This window comes from Chinchilla lanigera, unplaced genomic scaffold (assembly GCF_000276665.1).
Source record: "Chinchilla lanigera isolate Chin_1 unplaced genomic scaffold, ChiLan1.0 scaffold00001, whole genome shotgun sequence".
Lineage (NCBI taxonomy): Eukaryota > Metazoa > Chordata > Mammalia > Rodentia > Chinchillidae > Chinchilla > Chinchilla lanigera.
The window spans coordinates 53,524,698-53,539,419 of record NW_004955402.1 but is presented as its reverse complement, the minus strand read 5'-3'; the positions used below and the strand labels follow the sequence as shown (position 1 = coordinate 53,539,419).

Below are 14,722 nucleotides of genomic sequence, written 5' to 3'. Positions count from 1 at the left end.
AAAAAAAAAAAAAAATCCTAATGGAATAAAATAAAACTAAAAAACCCACAGAGGGCATAGGGAGCCACAAAGATGATGCGAACGTACTTTGCCATCTATCTGAAGATGTTCGCACACTTTCATTTCAGCTTCTGTTTTGCGTATCCCGAATTCAAGAGGAAGAGAGCAAATACGAAAATGACACTACCTTGTGTGTTAGCAAAGAACGAGGTCTTAAAGGCTTTGGGCCTGTCAAAGAAAGTTCTAAAAGGGTTTAACAAGGTCATGGAGGAAGTTGTTCTTCTGTTGCAAAGCTAACTCACTTTCTGCTTTTCGACATTCTGCATGACGTTTTATGGGCTGAGGATATAGCTCAGTGGTGCAGCACCTGCCTGAATGATGTTGTATTTCTTCATTTTCAAATCTTCTTTCTCCTTTTAAAAATGTTTATTATGTAGCACAAGTTTGCAGTACCTGAAGAGTATGTCATGGTGGGGGGCTGGTATGTGCACACACACATTCTAGTCCTCTCCCTGCCCTTAGCTTCCCGTCTCTCCCCTCTCCCTCGGTCTCTGCATCCCCTTCGCGTCTGATAGCACTCCATCTCCCTACTTCCTTTTATTTTGCTCTTTAAATTATTTATATTTTGGATTTCTCATATAAGAGAAACTATTCAATATTTAAGCATGTATGTGGGATTTATTTCATGGAGCATTATTAAGCTTTGTTTTAAAAGTACAGACGTTTAGAGGGCTCAACTTAGTGTTTTTATAGATGTATACTTTTTTTTTTGTACCGGGAATCTAACTCAGGACCTCAGGCTTGCCAGGCAGGCATTGTGCCTCTGAACTAAATCCCCGGCCCCTATATATGTATACTTTTATTTCATCCTATTGTTGATTTATTCAGCTTTGACCATCTGATGCATAGCAATTTGTCTTTTTTTTTTTTTTTTTGCCATAACTTGGAATTGAACACAGGGCTTTATGTTGAACTACATCCCCAAGCCTTTTTATTATTTTTATTTTGAAATAGGTCTCATTAAGTTGCTAAACTGCCCAGGCTGGTCTCTAATTTATGATCCTCCTACCTCATCCTCCTAGAGTACTAGGATTACAGGTGTGATCTACCATGTTTGGCTACAGCTCTGATGTTTTTAATTTTTAAAAAAGTGTGATACAAAAAAAGAAGAAAAGATATTCAAATCCACTGTTAGGTAGTAAAGCCATAAACTCTCCTAAAGTCCATCCTAGCAAACTCAGAAATGTTTTAAAAATTTCTATTTTATTTATGTGCATTAGTTTATACTCACATATATAGAAATTAAAAATCTGTAAAATGTTACATGTCAGCAATTTTTCATTTAAAGAGAAATGATATTCAATATTACCGATAAGAAACAGTCAACTGATGAAACAGAAATATTTTAAAAGCTTAGAAATCTCACTTCTTCATGAAATAAACTAGGATATAGGGAAGACAGATAATAAAATGCATTTAAGGGCAGTAGAAAGCAAGGCTGTGGTCACTGCTCTTCTCAAGGGCGAAGTAAGTAGGAATCCAAAAGTAAAACAGTGGTTGGAACCTGAGCCAGGCTTGGTCCTGACTTGCTTTGTCTCAGAGCCCTGCCGCTGCCATGGGATTCCTCTCTCAGGTGTGGGATAAATATATATATATCACTGAACATAACAACTGGACACCTAATGAGGGTGAATTAACATACAGGCAGAGATGCAAGCTTCTATGAAACGTGTGCCTTTCTCTCTGGACAAATTATGAAGAAGATGGCTTATAAAAAAGTAATTTGGTTAAATAGCTGAAGTCAAGGAGAATTTTCCCAGGTTGAGATGTATTTGATTGTGAATAATCTCCCAAGGGAAGTGCAAGCAGCCCCATCAGTGGAGTTATTTAATTAAAGCTATTCTAGAATAAGTAGAAGAGATGTTGCCTGAGGGAGTAATTTTGCATTGATCCCTGAAGGGTTGACTTGATGGTCTTAAAATTCTTAACAGTTTCAAAATCTTTTATGTCTTCAGAAATAGTCTCCTACAGTGTTCTCAAAGGACAGCAAAAGCCATCCTGCTGACAATATCCACTCCTTATAAAACTAAACCAAACATAACCAGCAACAAAAAGCACGGCTTAGAAACCAAGTCATTTTTATCAATGCTAAATAACCTGTCCCAGGACAGCATTAGCTCTAGAAAAATGTGTACAGATAGGGCCCCAAAACTCCAGGTAAGCAGGAAGATTTATTTGGGCCTCCTTTCTTCAGTTATTTTCGTGTTTGTTTGAACACTGAAAATCCCATGTCGTTCTTTTATAAAATACAAACTACAGTTATACTTTCAGTCGATAATGTGACCCTTCCATGGGCATATGTTCTTGTAAGATTTTTTGAAGGTTGCTCATGTCTCCTTGCTCATCCTCAGAGAAGGTTCTGAGAAACAGTGCGAAAGAATAATACTAACTGTAACCTTCAGTCTTAGACAGGAATTGTAAAGAACTCTGACGTCCAGACAGCCCGGGGGAGGAGTCCCACCGTGTGTGGGCTGATCAGGTTCCACAGTTACTGGCTTATCTGGATGGACCCTGAAAACCACAGGACGCCAGCTCTGACTCATGCAAGAAGCTGTGCTCCACACACAGCCTGAGCTCCCACACACACCCACAGCACGCTGCAGAGGAAACATCCCACAGACTGTGGTTGGCAGCCTCTTCTGTGCTGGTGAAAAGCAGATGTAGAAAAGATCAGTGGAAGAGGTGACAGTTGTCTTTCATCACTAAAAGTTCAAGGAGTGCAAAATCAAGACCTGAACAGTCTCCAGTGAGGCTAAGAGTATTCAGGGGCCACCCGGAAGACTTGTTCAGAGACTTCCGTTGTAGCTCATTCTCTAGCAGTGTCGCACAGTGTGGGAGACCCTGGCCTGGAAGTGTGGGTGTGGTTTGGATGGGTGGGGATTAGGAATGGCAGGCCCGAAAGTGCAGCTAGAAGAACCACCATAAGAAGCCTCACGTCTATGAGAAACAGTCCTTAAATTTGGAGCACACTAAAAACATTTCCTTAGAGGCTTGGGAGAAGGTCAGAAGATGGGAGATCCAGATCTTGGACTTTGTGGCTAGTAAAGTTTTCAAATAGTGGAAGTCACATATTGGCCATGATTTGAAGCCATTACCCTAGCAACGGTGTGTACTATGATTAAGAGTGGAGAAAGCAGAAATCTGGGAGAGGAGAACGCAGGCAAGGAGAAAGGAGGCCTGTGGTCCTGATCTGCAGTCCTGATCAAAGTATTACTTCCAGGGGAGGGTCCTGGTGTGACCTTCACAGTGTCTCTCCTGACCAAGAACTCTCCCCCTTATGGTGGGAAGGTTGGTGCATGCATGCCTATAACCCCAGCTTTGTAGGAGACTGAGACAAGCGGATTGTAAGTTCTGGCTGAGCCTACACAGTTTAGCAAGACCTTGTCTCAAAGTAAAAAATAACAAAAGGGCCAGGGATGTAGGCCAATCCCCACTGTCCTCCTCTCCTCACAGAAGAGAGCTCCAGCTCTTTACTTCCTTCTTACCATTCCCTCCTATCTCTCAGTACATGTCAGATTTCGTCATGTACTGGTAGCTGCATGATGTTGGCAGTGCAGATGGGAACGTCCCAGTCCCTGACCTCAGGCTCGAGTGTAATTCCTCTGGAACTTGATGCTTGTCAGATGAGGGTGCCCAGAGCAGTTGATGGTGGTGCCGGGAGGGTAGGAGGTGCACATGTATGCGCTCCTTGGAAGAATGGTGCTGGGGAGAAGGGCAAGAACTTCAGGAAGCTTTGGAGACCAAAAGACACTTTAATTTACTCTGAGAGAGGGAAGGTTAAAAGTTGCTGGGTTGAAGCGGGAAATCATGCTATGGCACAAAGGCAAAGTGGGGCTGGTGTGCTTAGGCACTTCGGGAAATCCAGAGCAAAGGTTAGTATATGTTGCTTTGTATACAGAGTAAGACTAGGATCAGATTTCAATTTCTGCCTGTGGAGGTCCAGTTCTCTGAGAACCATTTACTGAAGAGGATGTCCTTTTTCCAGTGTAAATTTTTGTCATCCTGGTCCAGAATCAGTTGGCTGTGGATGCATGGGTTTATTTCTGGGTTTTCTATGCTGTTCCATTGGTCTATGTGCTTTTATGTCAATGCCATGCTCTTTTGATTATTATTGCTCTGCAGGATGCCTTGAAATCAGGGATTGCGATGCCTCCAGCTTTGCTCTTTTTGCTCTAGATATTTGTATTTTCTATTTTGGGATTTTTTTCTATTTTGGGATTTTTTTCCCAAAAATCTTTGAATAATTTCATTGTCAGTTTGATGAGAATTGTGATGAGTCTATAGATTGCAAAAGATTGTCGATAGATTGTCTATAGATTGTGAGGGAGGATTCTCTCTACTTTCATCTTTGTGCTAGAAATACGTACCATTCTAAGATCTTTTACCTTCATTCTTGAGGCAGTGGAGAGCCATTAAGAATGTTGATTAGGCAAGTGATTTGTAATGTATAGAGTGTTGAGGCAGGATTTTAGAAATGGAGTCAGAAGCCAGGCAATGTACAGGCAAGCTTAGTCAGGAGGCTGCAATGGGTGAATTGTGTCTCCCCAATTCCTACGTTGAAGTTCTAGCTACCAATATCTCAGAATGTGGATGTTTGGAGGTACAGATTTTAAAGAGGTATAAGTTAAAATGAAGTCAGTGGGGTAGACCTAACTGAACATGACTGGTGTCCTTATGGGAGATTGGGGCATATATGAAGGCATAGAGTGAATACAGATTTCTAAAGAAAACTAAAGAAGCTAAAGGAAGAGGCCTCAAAAGAAGTTAACTTTACTGGCATGTGATTTTGGATCTCTAGCCTCCAGAACTGTGAAACAATTAATGTCAGTTTTGTAAGCCACCCAGTCTGTGGGTGCCATGTTGTGGCAGCCTCTGTTTATTCACTCAGATCGGTATCTGTGCTGTTTGCAAATAAATACCATCAGATGTCTCTCACTCTGTTTCCATTCAACATTGTTGGCCATAGGGCTTTGTATTTTGAACATGGATTAAAAAGCGACACAAGATTGTCTGGGGGAATGACTCTGCCATAGAAAATCATCTGCATGAACCCTGATAGGTACATAAGAAATGTATTAATTCTGTACACACTTAAGTGGAATAGAGCTTCCTTTTGTGAGCACCTTCCAGGAAGTGAGTAGTATTCTCCTGGGTGGTGATAAAAGTGTGTAGCACATCATACATGTTTACAGAGGGTTTTGAATAGCAGAGGGTATCAGACTGATTGCCTTGTGAAGAACTAATTCAAATACAACCAAGAGTGGAGTGAAAGAGGCTAGACAGAGTCTATTTTAGAAATATAAGTGGGAGAGAATGAAAATTTGGACTGGAGTAGGGGCAATAAGCATGAAGAGCATGGTACATGTTTGAGACAAATTTAGAAAGTAGAATTGACAGGATCCAACTAGATTGGATGAGTATGAAAGGAAAGAGACATCAAGCGTGACATCCAGTATTGAACAGTATGGAAAATGTAAAAGCCAGTTTGAAGGCTTTGGGCATATGCGAATAAAAAAATGGAGAATAGAGTTTGAAAATTTGAGTTGTATTGTTTGGTTCTCCTCTGCCGTGAGATTATTTCCACAGGAAATGCTAGGAGGTAAGTGAGGCTGTCTTTTCCTTTGTGAGATCATATTGCAGTACCCATTCTCGATTGTATTCGCCTATGCACTAAGCACCAGAGACAACATCTCCCAACTTTCTAGACAAAACCATGAGATTCATTCATTGGCTTTAATTTTATGACCTTCTAGAGTGCCCCTTGTTACCTGATGCCCACTGAATGGACACACGTTCTGAAATATGGTGGCCACTGGCAAACACCAGGTGTGTATTGTGCCACACAAGTTGGCTGGTTTCACCTGAAGAGCAGGGGGAATGGAGGTTTTCTGTTCCAGTCAGATAATTTTGTCTAGTTCATAAGTTAGATCCAGGGCTCCTCATTTAAATGAAGTAATACTTGCTACCTGATTTTTTTTTTTTTTTTTTTTTAGTGGAAAATTTGGGAATTTGCAATAGTTTCCTCCATGAAAATGAAACCAAAAAATTCCCTAAATGGCCTTTCTTTGGGTAATGTTTGTTGCCTATACTGTTTTTAAATGTTTTAAACTTTCCTTCACTCACTTCCTCTTATTGTATTGAAAAAATTTTCAGCATTTACTTTAGAGCCTTTTGTAAGTTATTTTTCAAATATTCTTTTGCCCTTGTTACTTATTTTTACCTCTGGGCTTTATAATTCTTCCCCACTGAATGGTCCTTTTCTCTTTTCTCAGTGATACCTTTGTCTGCCTGTGGCACACTGACTTTACCATCAACCTTAAGGGCTTTTGTTTCAAGTACCAGGCCCTTTAGATCTGTTAGAATATATTTCCCATAAGCTTTCAAAAATATGTTTTTGAGTTTCTTGGGATTTCCTTATGGGATTTTTTTTAAACCTTTTTAATTTTACTTTTTATTCTTTTTAGCCAAATTATTTGCATTTTATTATAGTTTCCATTTGCAATCTTGCAAAATTTCCAGTGAACTTTTTTTGACTTTGCCTTTTTAGTCAGAATTGCCTTTAGTCATTTGATCATGAGTGGTGCTTCAAAGCAATGATTTTTGCATCTATTTCACTTCACAATGCAATATAAAATTCTATGTATTTTTATCCCTGTGGATTCAGTAACCAGTAATAAGTGAATTCATGGCTTTTTCCAGGCAGAAATTCAAAACAGAATGCAAGTAACTTAAGTAGCCTACCACTCTCCCCTTCTTCAATTTTTCTGTATGTCCCATTTTGCATATTTCCTTTAAATCTGTGGTTTTGGCTATTGTGGCCTATAGCACAGCACAAGATGCTAATTTCTACTTGGACAATTTTGAGGTTTCACCAGCAGTTGTTATTTACATCTGAGCTAAGCTATCCTCTATAAATGATGCTGTATCTTTTTTTTTTCTAAGTTTTGAAGGTATAATTGTCCATTGATTTTTGTTGATTAACCTTTTCCCATACTTAATCATAGGTGTCACCCATATTGAGCATCCCAGTTTAGACTTTCTGGGTTTATTAGAGAGATGATTAGATGATCCTAGTGTCTCTTGAATCTAGCGTTTCTAAGTTGGGTCTTAGGTTATTCAATATTAGTTATTCTAATTATCCAAGTTGGTTTTCATGTAAAATATTATAGACATTCACCAAATACTCAAGACCTGTGACATTGAAGGAGGATTGTCAATCCAGCTGACTTGGGAGCTGCCCATGGGATTAGAAAAACACAGTTTTAGGCATGTCTGGGTGGGTAATGGAGGCATAACCTTGGAGTCTATGTATGGTCTCTCACCCATTCCTCTCTGGCACAGTACTCCTGGTTTGCTTTCAAGCAATCATGAACTAAGCTGTTGTGCTCCACCATGCTTTTCCATCATAGTGTTCCTGCCTTGGACCCTGTCAAGCATGGACTGAATTCCCTGAAACTGTGAGCTGAATTAAACCTCTCCTTTAAATTGTGTGAAGTACTGTATCTCAGTGATCAGAGAATGACTAATACAGAAAATTGGTTCCAGACAAGTGGGATTATTGCTGTGACTGTACCTGATCATGAAATTCAGAAGCCTTTAGAACTGGTATATGGCTGGAGTTTAGAAGGTTTGGAGACATAGGCTAGAGAATTCTTGAATGCTGTAAGCAGAGGTTGATGTGAGATTCTGGTTGGAACTCAGAAAACCTGAATGCTGATAGGAATATAAAGAAATGCCAGGCTCAGGAGGTTTCAATTAGGAAGTGGACTGGAGAATACACATGTTATATTCTCGCAAAAAGAAAATGTTTAAATTATGCCTATGTCCTCAGATTTTGTGGGAGACTGATTAAGGGTGTGGAATAATTAATCTGGCAGGGAAACTTTCAAGGCATCCTTACATTCAGCCTGTGGCATGGGTGCTACTGGCTACTTTTTGACACAGGTACAGTGAAAAGATTACAGCCAACAAATTGAAGTGTTTTGCATCAGGAGAACAGGAAAGACAACTGGGAAGCATCTGAGGAATTGGTTAGACCACACTATGATGGGCTTAAAGGTACAAAAGGTTTGTAAACTTCTTTAAAAGACTAGTTTGAGAAGAGAGCCTCAGGACTTTCTGATCACTCAGATCTGTCTAGGGAAATGTATCTGTGAGTGCTGCCATCCAGGAACTTAGAGGCCACTGCAGACATGGCCCAAGGGGCCTGGCTACTGTTCCCACTGACAGCAGACTTGGCCTCATCCACATGGTATTTTAGGCATGCAGAATGCAGGAATGTGGAGTAATGAAGACTTCCACCTAGATATTAAAGGAAGGCCTGGGCAAGGAACCCTGAGAGGTTAGTCATGAAGCTGTGAGAATGAAGCTGAAGATGCAATAGAGACCATAGTAAGTTGGAGATGCCATGAACATGGAACCTCTGCTGAGGAAAGCCACAAGCAGCAAGGGGAGCCAGCCTTAGAGAGGTCATATGGATGGTAAGTAGCAAGGCCATAGGCTTGTGCTTCCTAGGACCTGGGGAACTTATGTGTCATCACCATGTGCCCACATGTCAGTCATGGAACAATAAGATTTAATGTTTGCCTACTGGGTTTTGGTCTTGTTTTGGTCCTTTCTTTTCTGTTCTAGTCCTCCATTTCAGAATGGGACTGTTTACCCTTTGCCATTACACTTTGTAATTATATTACTTGTTTTTTATTTTTTATAGAGATTTATAGCTAAGAGCTTACCTTGAGTCTCAGAGGAGACTTTGATATGGACTCTTTAGCAATGTTGGGACTGTTGAGGCTTTGGGTGGGGAATTATTGTTTCAGTGTCTTATTAGGTGGAATTATGACTTATTTATTTGGAGATGAAGCACAGTAGAGAGATGTGCTTGCACACTGACTGACAGTGGGTGGGATGTGATATTTAAGGTAGACTGTCAACTTGATTGTCTTGAGAGCTATCTAGGGGAATAGTAATCACACATCTGGGTATGTCTGGGTTGGTCCTGGAGGTCTCTATCTGATCCCTACTCCCTTCCTGTCTGGCACTGTTCCCCTGTTCTGCTTACCAACCACTATGAGCTAAGCATCTTTGTTTCTGCATGCACTTCACCATGATATTTCTGTTATAAAGCCATCTGACCATGGACTCAATCCCCCCAAATCATGAGCTAAATTAAACCTCTTCTCTTTAAGTTGTGGATGTCATATATTGTGTGATAGCACCAGGAAAGTGGCTAACATAAAACCTTAGTTCTTGCTTCTGAAATTATTTCTCATTTCTTATAGTAGGTATTATTTCTTATAATAGATATAATTCTATTATTATTTTTTTGGTACTGGGAATCAAACTTAGGACCTTGCACTTGGTAGGCAGGTGCTTGTGCCACTGAGCTGTATCCCCAGCCTAATTCTATTATTATAATAGAAGATATTTAGAAATACTTTCTTTTTAGTGAAAATATTGTCTTTCTGCCTCACCAGTCCTATCATGAAAACCTTCAGAATATTTACATTTTTGCCTTGTATACATCTCAGTGAACCATTTAGTAAGTGGTAGCTGACCATTTGCTATGGGGGGATTTTGTGTGATCAGTTTAATAATATTAATAATAAAACAGGGAGGATTATTAATGTTCCCTTAATTATAGTTACCAAAGACAGAAACAGGAGCTTTTTAAAAAATTTCCACAAAAACAAACCAACCAAAAAATGCCTAGAAAAACAAGCCAATATTTCAAAATGAAAATAAAACCTAAACTAAAGCAAAAAAAAAAAAAAAGCTCATAAAAAATCTGGACCTCTCTAGGGAGAATAAGATTAAAAAAAAACCTATAGAGATAGCTCATGAATAAAATCTGGAGTATGTAAATTTTTGTCTTTAAATTTGATTTATAATTACTTAAATTGACTAAGGAGCAGAGCAGTCACTTATGTTCACATAAGATAAGTAGAGGGGCTGGGGATTTAGCTCAGCGGCAAAAGTGCCTGCCTGACAAGCACAAGGTCGTGAGTTTGGTTCCCGGTACCGGAGAAAAACCAAAAAAACAAAAACAAAAAAAACAAAAAAAGATAATTAGAGACAAGGTAAGGTCTCATGAGTCCTCTAGGCACATGACACTTGAGCCCATGCACACCAATCACAACCCCTGGCTGTGGCGAGGGACTATCACCATATTGATGACACTGGATAGGGAAGTTAAAAAATAGTCCTTTCTTTGATTAAGAAGCCATTCTTTGCCCAGAGCTATTACCAAACAGATGGCAAAATAAGAGATGTTAAATCTCTAAAAAAAAAAGGTCACAGTGGAGAAATGAGAAGGCCAAACTTGCACCCTCAGTGTCAGAGGAGATGTCATGGAAATTACATTCAAGGAGGTGTCCAGCATGAATGTGGGTTTTGAGGATTTCAGGGTTTTGAAGATTTCAGCAGATGGGTCCACTTGTGTAAAGGCTTAGAAGACCAGATGAGAGTGGTGAACATGCGTGAGGTGTGTGTGTGTATGTTTGTATATGTGTGTGTGTGTCTGTGTGTTCCACTAAAATTTAATTGACAATAATAAGCAGCAGTATTACTTGAACTTACTTTTTTTTTGGTCACTAGTCACATTCCTGTCCTCTAGGTCTGATGTTCTATCCTCACCTTCATTCAATCCATTGTGTATAATTTCAATGGAGTTTTTAATCTCCTGGATTTCTGTTCGAATCTGTTCCACTGATTCCATTTCTTGGCTATGTTGGGCATTCATGATTTCCATCATTTTCCTAAGTTCCTCTTTTTAAAAAAAATCTGTGTCTGTGATAGTGTCTTTCATTTTGATTTTCATTTCGTTTTGCACCTTAGATGTTATTTTTTCTATGGCCTCTTCTATTAGTTTTTTTCAGTTCTGCTGTGATCATTTCAGAGATTTCCGGTGGTTGGTTTCTGATTTCCTCTATCTCTTTGTGCTCTGGACTTGTCCTGGATTGTCTGGTTGTTTGAGTTTGCATTTTGCTTCTTCCTCTTGTCATTTTCTATTTTTATTTTATTTTGTTTTCTGTGTTGATGCTTGTAGATTTCTTATGCTAGATAGTTTTATCCCTAGTGTTTAGGCTTTCTTAGGAGGTGTCTATTCCTAAGGTTATCTTCTTGCTGTAGGTGATTCTTGGTCTTTATGCCTATCCCATGATCCTACCATCCCAATATATTAAGAATGTGGAGTTGCTATCAATTTGACTTGTGGTCTATTCCTTTGGTACTGGCCTATGGTAATGGTTAGACCCTTTGTAGTTGCAGTGTTGTCATACAGGGCAGAAAAACTGATTATAACAGGTTTGGCATCTAATTAATGTAGTACAATTAAGCAATAGCCATTGACTTAAATACAGCCTAGCTACTGACAGACTGTGTTAACTATTAGCCTGATTTCTTTATCCATAGGAGCAAGTTCTGTAGTTACATAATATAATCCAACTTACATCAGGAACTTGTATGCAATGTTTTTACACTTATTAGAGTGATTGTACCCTGTTATGGGGGCTTTAAGAGGGATAGGGGCAGGATGGAGACGTGGGTGAGGTTAAGTATAGTAGGCACAAGTGTGGTGTGCATAGGATGATGTATTGTCCAAGCTTTGGGCAGTTGTAGGATACAAAAGGGAGGAATTGGAAGAGAAAGCCTGGGAGAATTTATGTAAACCAGAAAGAGAAGAGATAGTGTTTACTCACAGGAAAAACTCATAAAATCAAGTGACATAGTTGATGAAAGAGAGGAAGAGGACAAGTGGAAGAATACAACGAGAAAGTTTAGAGGCTTAAATCATGAACAACAGAGAAAAGAAGGTAGAAAAGGGAAATAAAAGGAAGAAAAAAGTAACACAAGAACAATACAAGTAATACAGAATTTCAGATAAGGTAACAGGAAATTAACAGTGGTTGTTGTATTGCATATTGATATCTTCACATTGGTTACTCAGATAAGCAAATATAGGTATGTAAGATTGCTCAAACAATTAAACATTAGCTGTTCTTTTCAATGAAACAATAGAAATCCATAGTACAACTATCTTAGCTATCCTGTGTATGCATATATACATATTTCCCCTTCTTTCTTTCTTTTCTCTGTGTTTGTTAATACATTTTCATTCTTTTATCTTAAAGAAAAATAGTATTTCAAATAAAAAAAGAAAGAGAAAAAGGGAGGAAAAAGAAAAAAACCAAAATAATCATACACAGAAAAAAACACAGCAAACATACAGAAAGAATAACAAAGTAGGGCAAAACAGAACAGAGAGTAAAAAAAAAGGGGGGGAAAAACAAAAACAAAAATCACCAAAACCTTGGCCATGATTGTCCCTGCATGGCATGGCCTCACTGCTGCCCTCCTGGATCCTGGACAGCCAGGGCAATGTGGTGAGGGGCCTGACGTTCGGTTGTATAGCCTGGGCATGGGTTGGGGTGGGAGACCATATAAAGTTGGTAAGGGTCAAAATGGTTTAAATCCCAGAATACTGTGAAGGAAAGAATGTTCTTCTCACAGGAGCTACTGGTTTTCTAGGAAAAGTACTTCTGGAAAAGTTGCTGAGGTCTTGTCCTAAGGTGAATTTGGTATATGGTTTGGTAAGGCAGAAAGCTGAACAGACACCCCAGGAGTGAGTGGAAGAAGTCTTTGGTGACAAGATCTCAGCTAAAGTATCATAATTTCCTCTGAGAAGGTGTATGTGGTTTTACTGAGTTCTTTGACAGATTGAGAGATGAAAATCCAGATTTTAGAGAGAAAATTGTAGCAATCAACAGTAAACTCACCCAGCCTAAACTGACTCTTAGTAAAGAAGATAAAAAGTCATCATATATTCTACCAATATTTTATTTCACTGTGCAGCTACAGTACAGGTTAATTAAAATTTGAAAGATGCTGTTCAGTTAAATGTGATTGCTACACGACAGCTTTTCTTCTTGCACAACACACAAAGAATCTGGAAGTGTTCATGCATGTCTCAACAGCATATGCCTCCTGCAGTTGAAAGCATATTGATGAAGCAGTCTATCTACTTCCTGTAGATCCCAAGAAGCTTATTGGTCCTTTAGAATGGATGGATGATGGCCTACTCAATGATATCACACCAAAATTAATAGGAGACAGACCTAATACATACATATACACAAATCATAGGCAGAATACATTGTGCAGCAAAAAGGAGCAAAGGTAAATGTGACGATTGTAAGGCCATCATTTGTTGGTGCCACTTGGAAAGAACTCTTTCCTGGATGGATTGATAATTATAATGGACCAAATGGCCTCTTTATTGCAGCAGGAAAAGGAATTCTTTGAACAATGGGTGCCTCCAACAATGCCTCCAACAAAGCCCTTGCAGATCTTATTACTGTAGATGTAGTTGTCAACACAAGTCTGGAGGCACCCTGGTAGTCCGGAGTTAATAGACCAAGAAACATTATGGTGTGTAATTATACAACAGGCAGCACTAATCCTTTCCACTGGGGTGAAGTCGAGTATTATGTAACTCATTCCTTCAAGTTCTATTCCAACAACCTGTTGTTACATTATTGGAAGGGTGTCAGACATACCGTACCTGCACTATTGCTTGATCTTGCTCACAGGTCAGAAAGCATGCTAAGAAGAGTAGCAGTAAATACATTATTTATTGGATGATGAAAACAATAACTTGTCTTCACAAAGCTATGGTATTTCTTGAATATTTCACAAGTAATTCTTGGGTTTGGAATCCTGATAATGTCAATATGTTAATGAATCAACTAAACCCTGAAGATAAAAAGACCTTCAATATTGATTGATGACAATTACACAGGACAGAATATATAGAAAACTGCTGCATGGGAACTAAGAAATATGCTTCGAATGAAGAAATAGCTGGCCTCCCTGCAGGTAGAAAACATTTGAACAAGTTGCGGAACATACATCATGATTTCAATACTATCCTTGTGATCCTTATCTGGTGCATTTTTATTGCAAGGTCACAAATGGCAAGAGATATCTGGCACTTTGTAGTAAATCTGTGTTACAAGTTTCTGTCATACTTCAGAGCATCCAGCACTATGAGATACTGAAGACCAAGAGTTTTGTATTAGAATATCTATGCATTTGGTGGTCTAAATGCACAACATGTAAAATGTACTTAAATCATCTCACCTTTTGTAAGGACATTAAACCATCTCAGATTAGTGTGTGGAGTAAAACATGTAACATTTTAATGTTAATGTTCGTAAAATCTAGTGAACATATTGTTGTATGCCAGCTCAAAGCTGTCTAAAGAGCCACCAATACTATGATTTAACATTTTTGTCCATGGAAAGAAAGAGATAGGATAAAGGCAAGAATAGGGAAATAGAAACACTGACCAGTGTAACTCTGCAATTCTGGTACATATTAATTAAAATGCCTTAACATATAATTCTAATAGTGCAATAGAAAGAATTTATTTGGAAAGAGTACTAGCTAAGTTGGTAGGTACTTGATTCTTAAATGTTTGATTTTTTCCCCAGTTTTAATGGATTTTAGTTTTATTAAAACTATAGCCAAACTATTTTTACTTTATTCTGAAGTTATTGAGCGATATCAAACATGAAAAATATGTTCTCATTTTTCTTTTCTGATTAAATGCGTGGTATACATTGTTTTTCTGTGAGTATAATCAGTTGCTTTTATAATCATAAGG

The 14,722-nt window shown here is 38.7% G+C and overlaps 1 protein-coding gene and 1 pseudogene across 9 annotated transcripts in view; both read left to right on the top strand.

The window, feature by feature from the left end:
* The window catches only part of Cd226 (CD226 molecule), a 152,036-nt gene that overhangs the window by 21,477 nt on the left and 115,837 nt on the right, over positions 1 to 14,722 (top strand). The window lies entirely within an intron of this gene.
* On the top strand, positions 12,519 to 14,183 carry LOC102007959 (annotated as a pseudogene).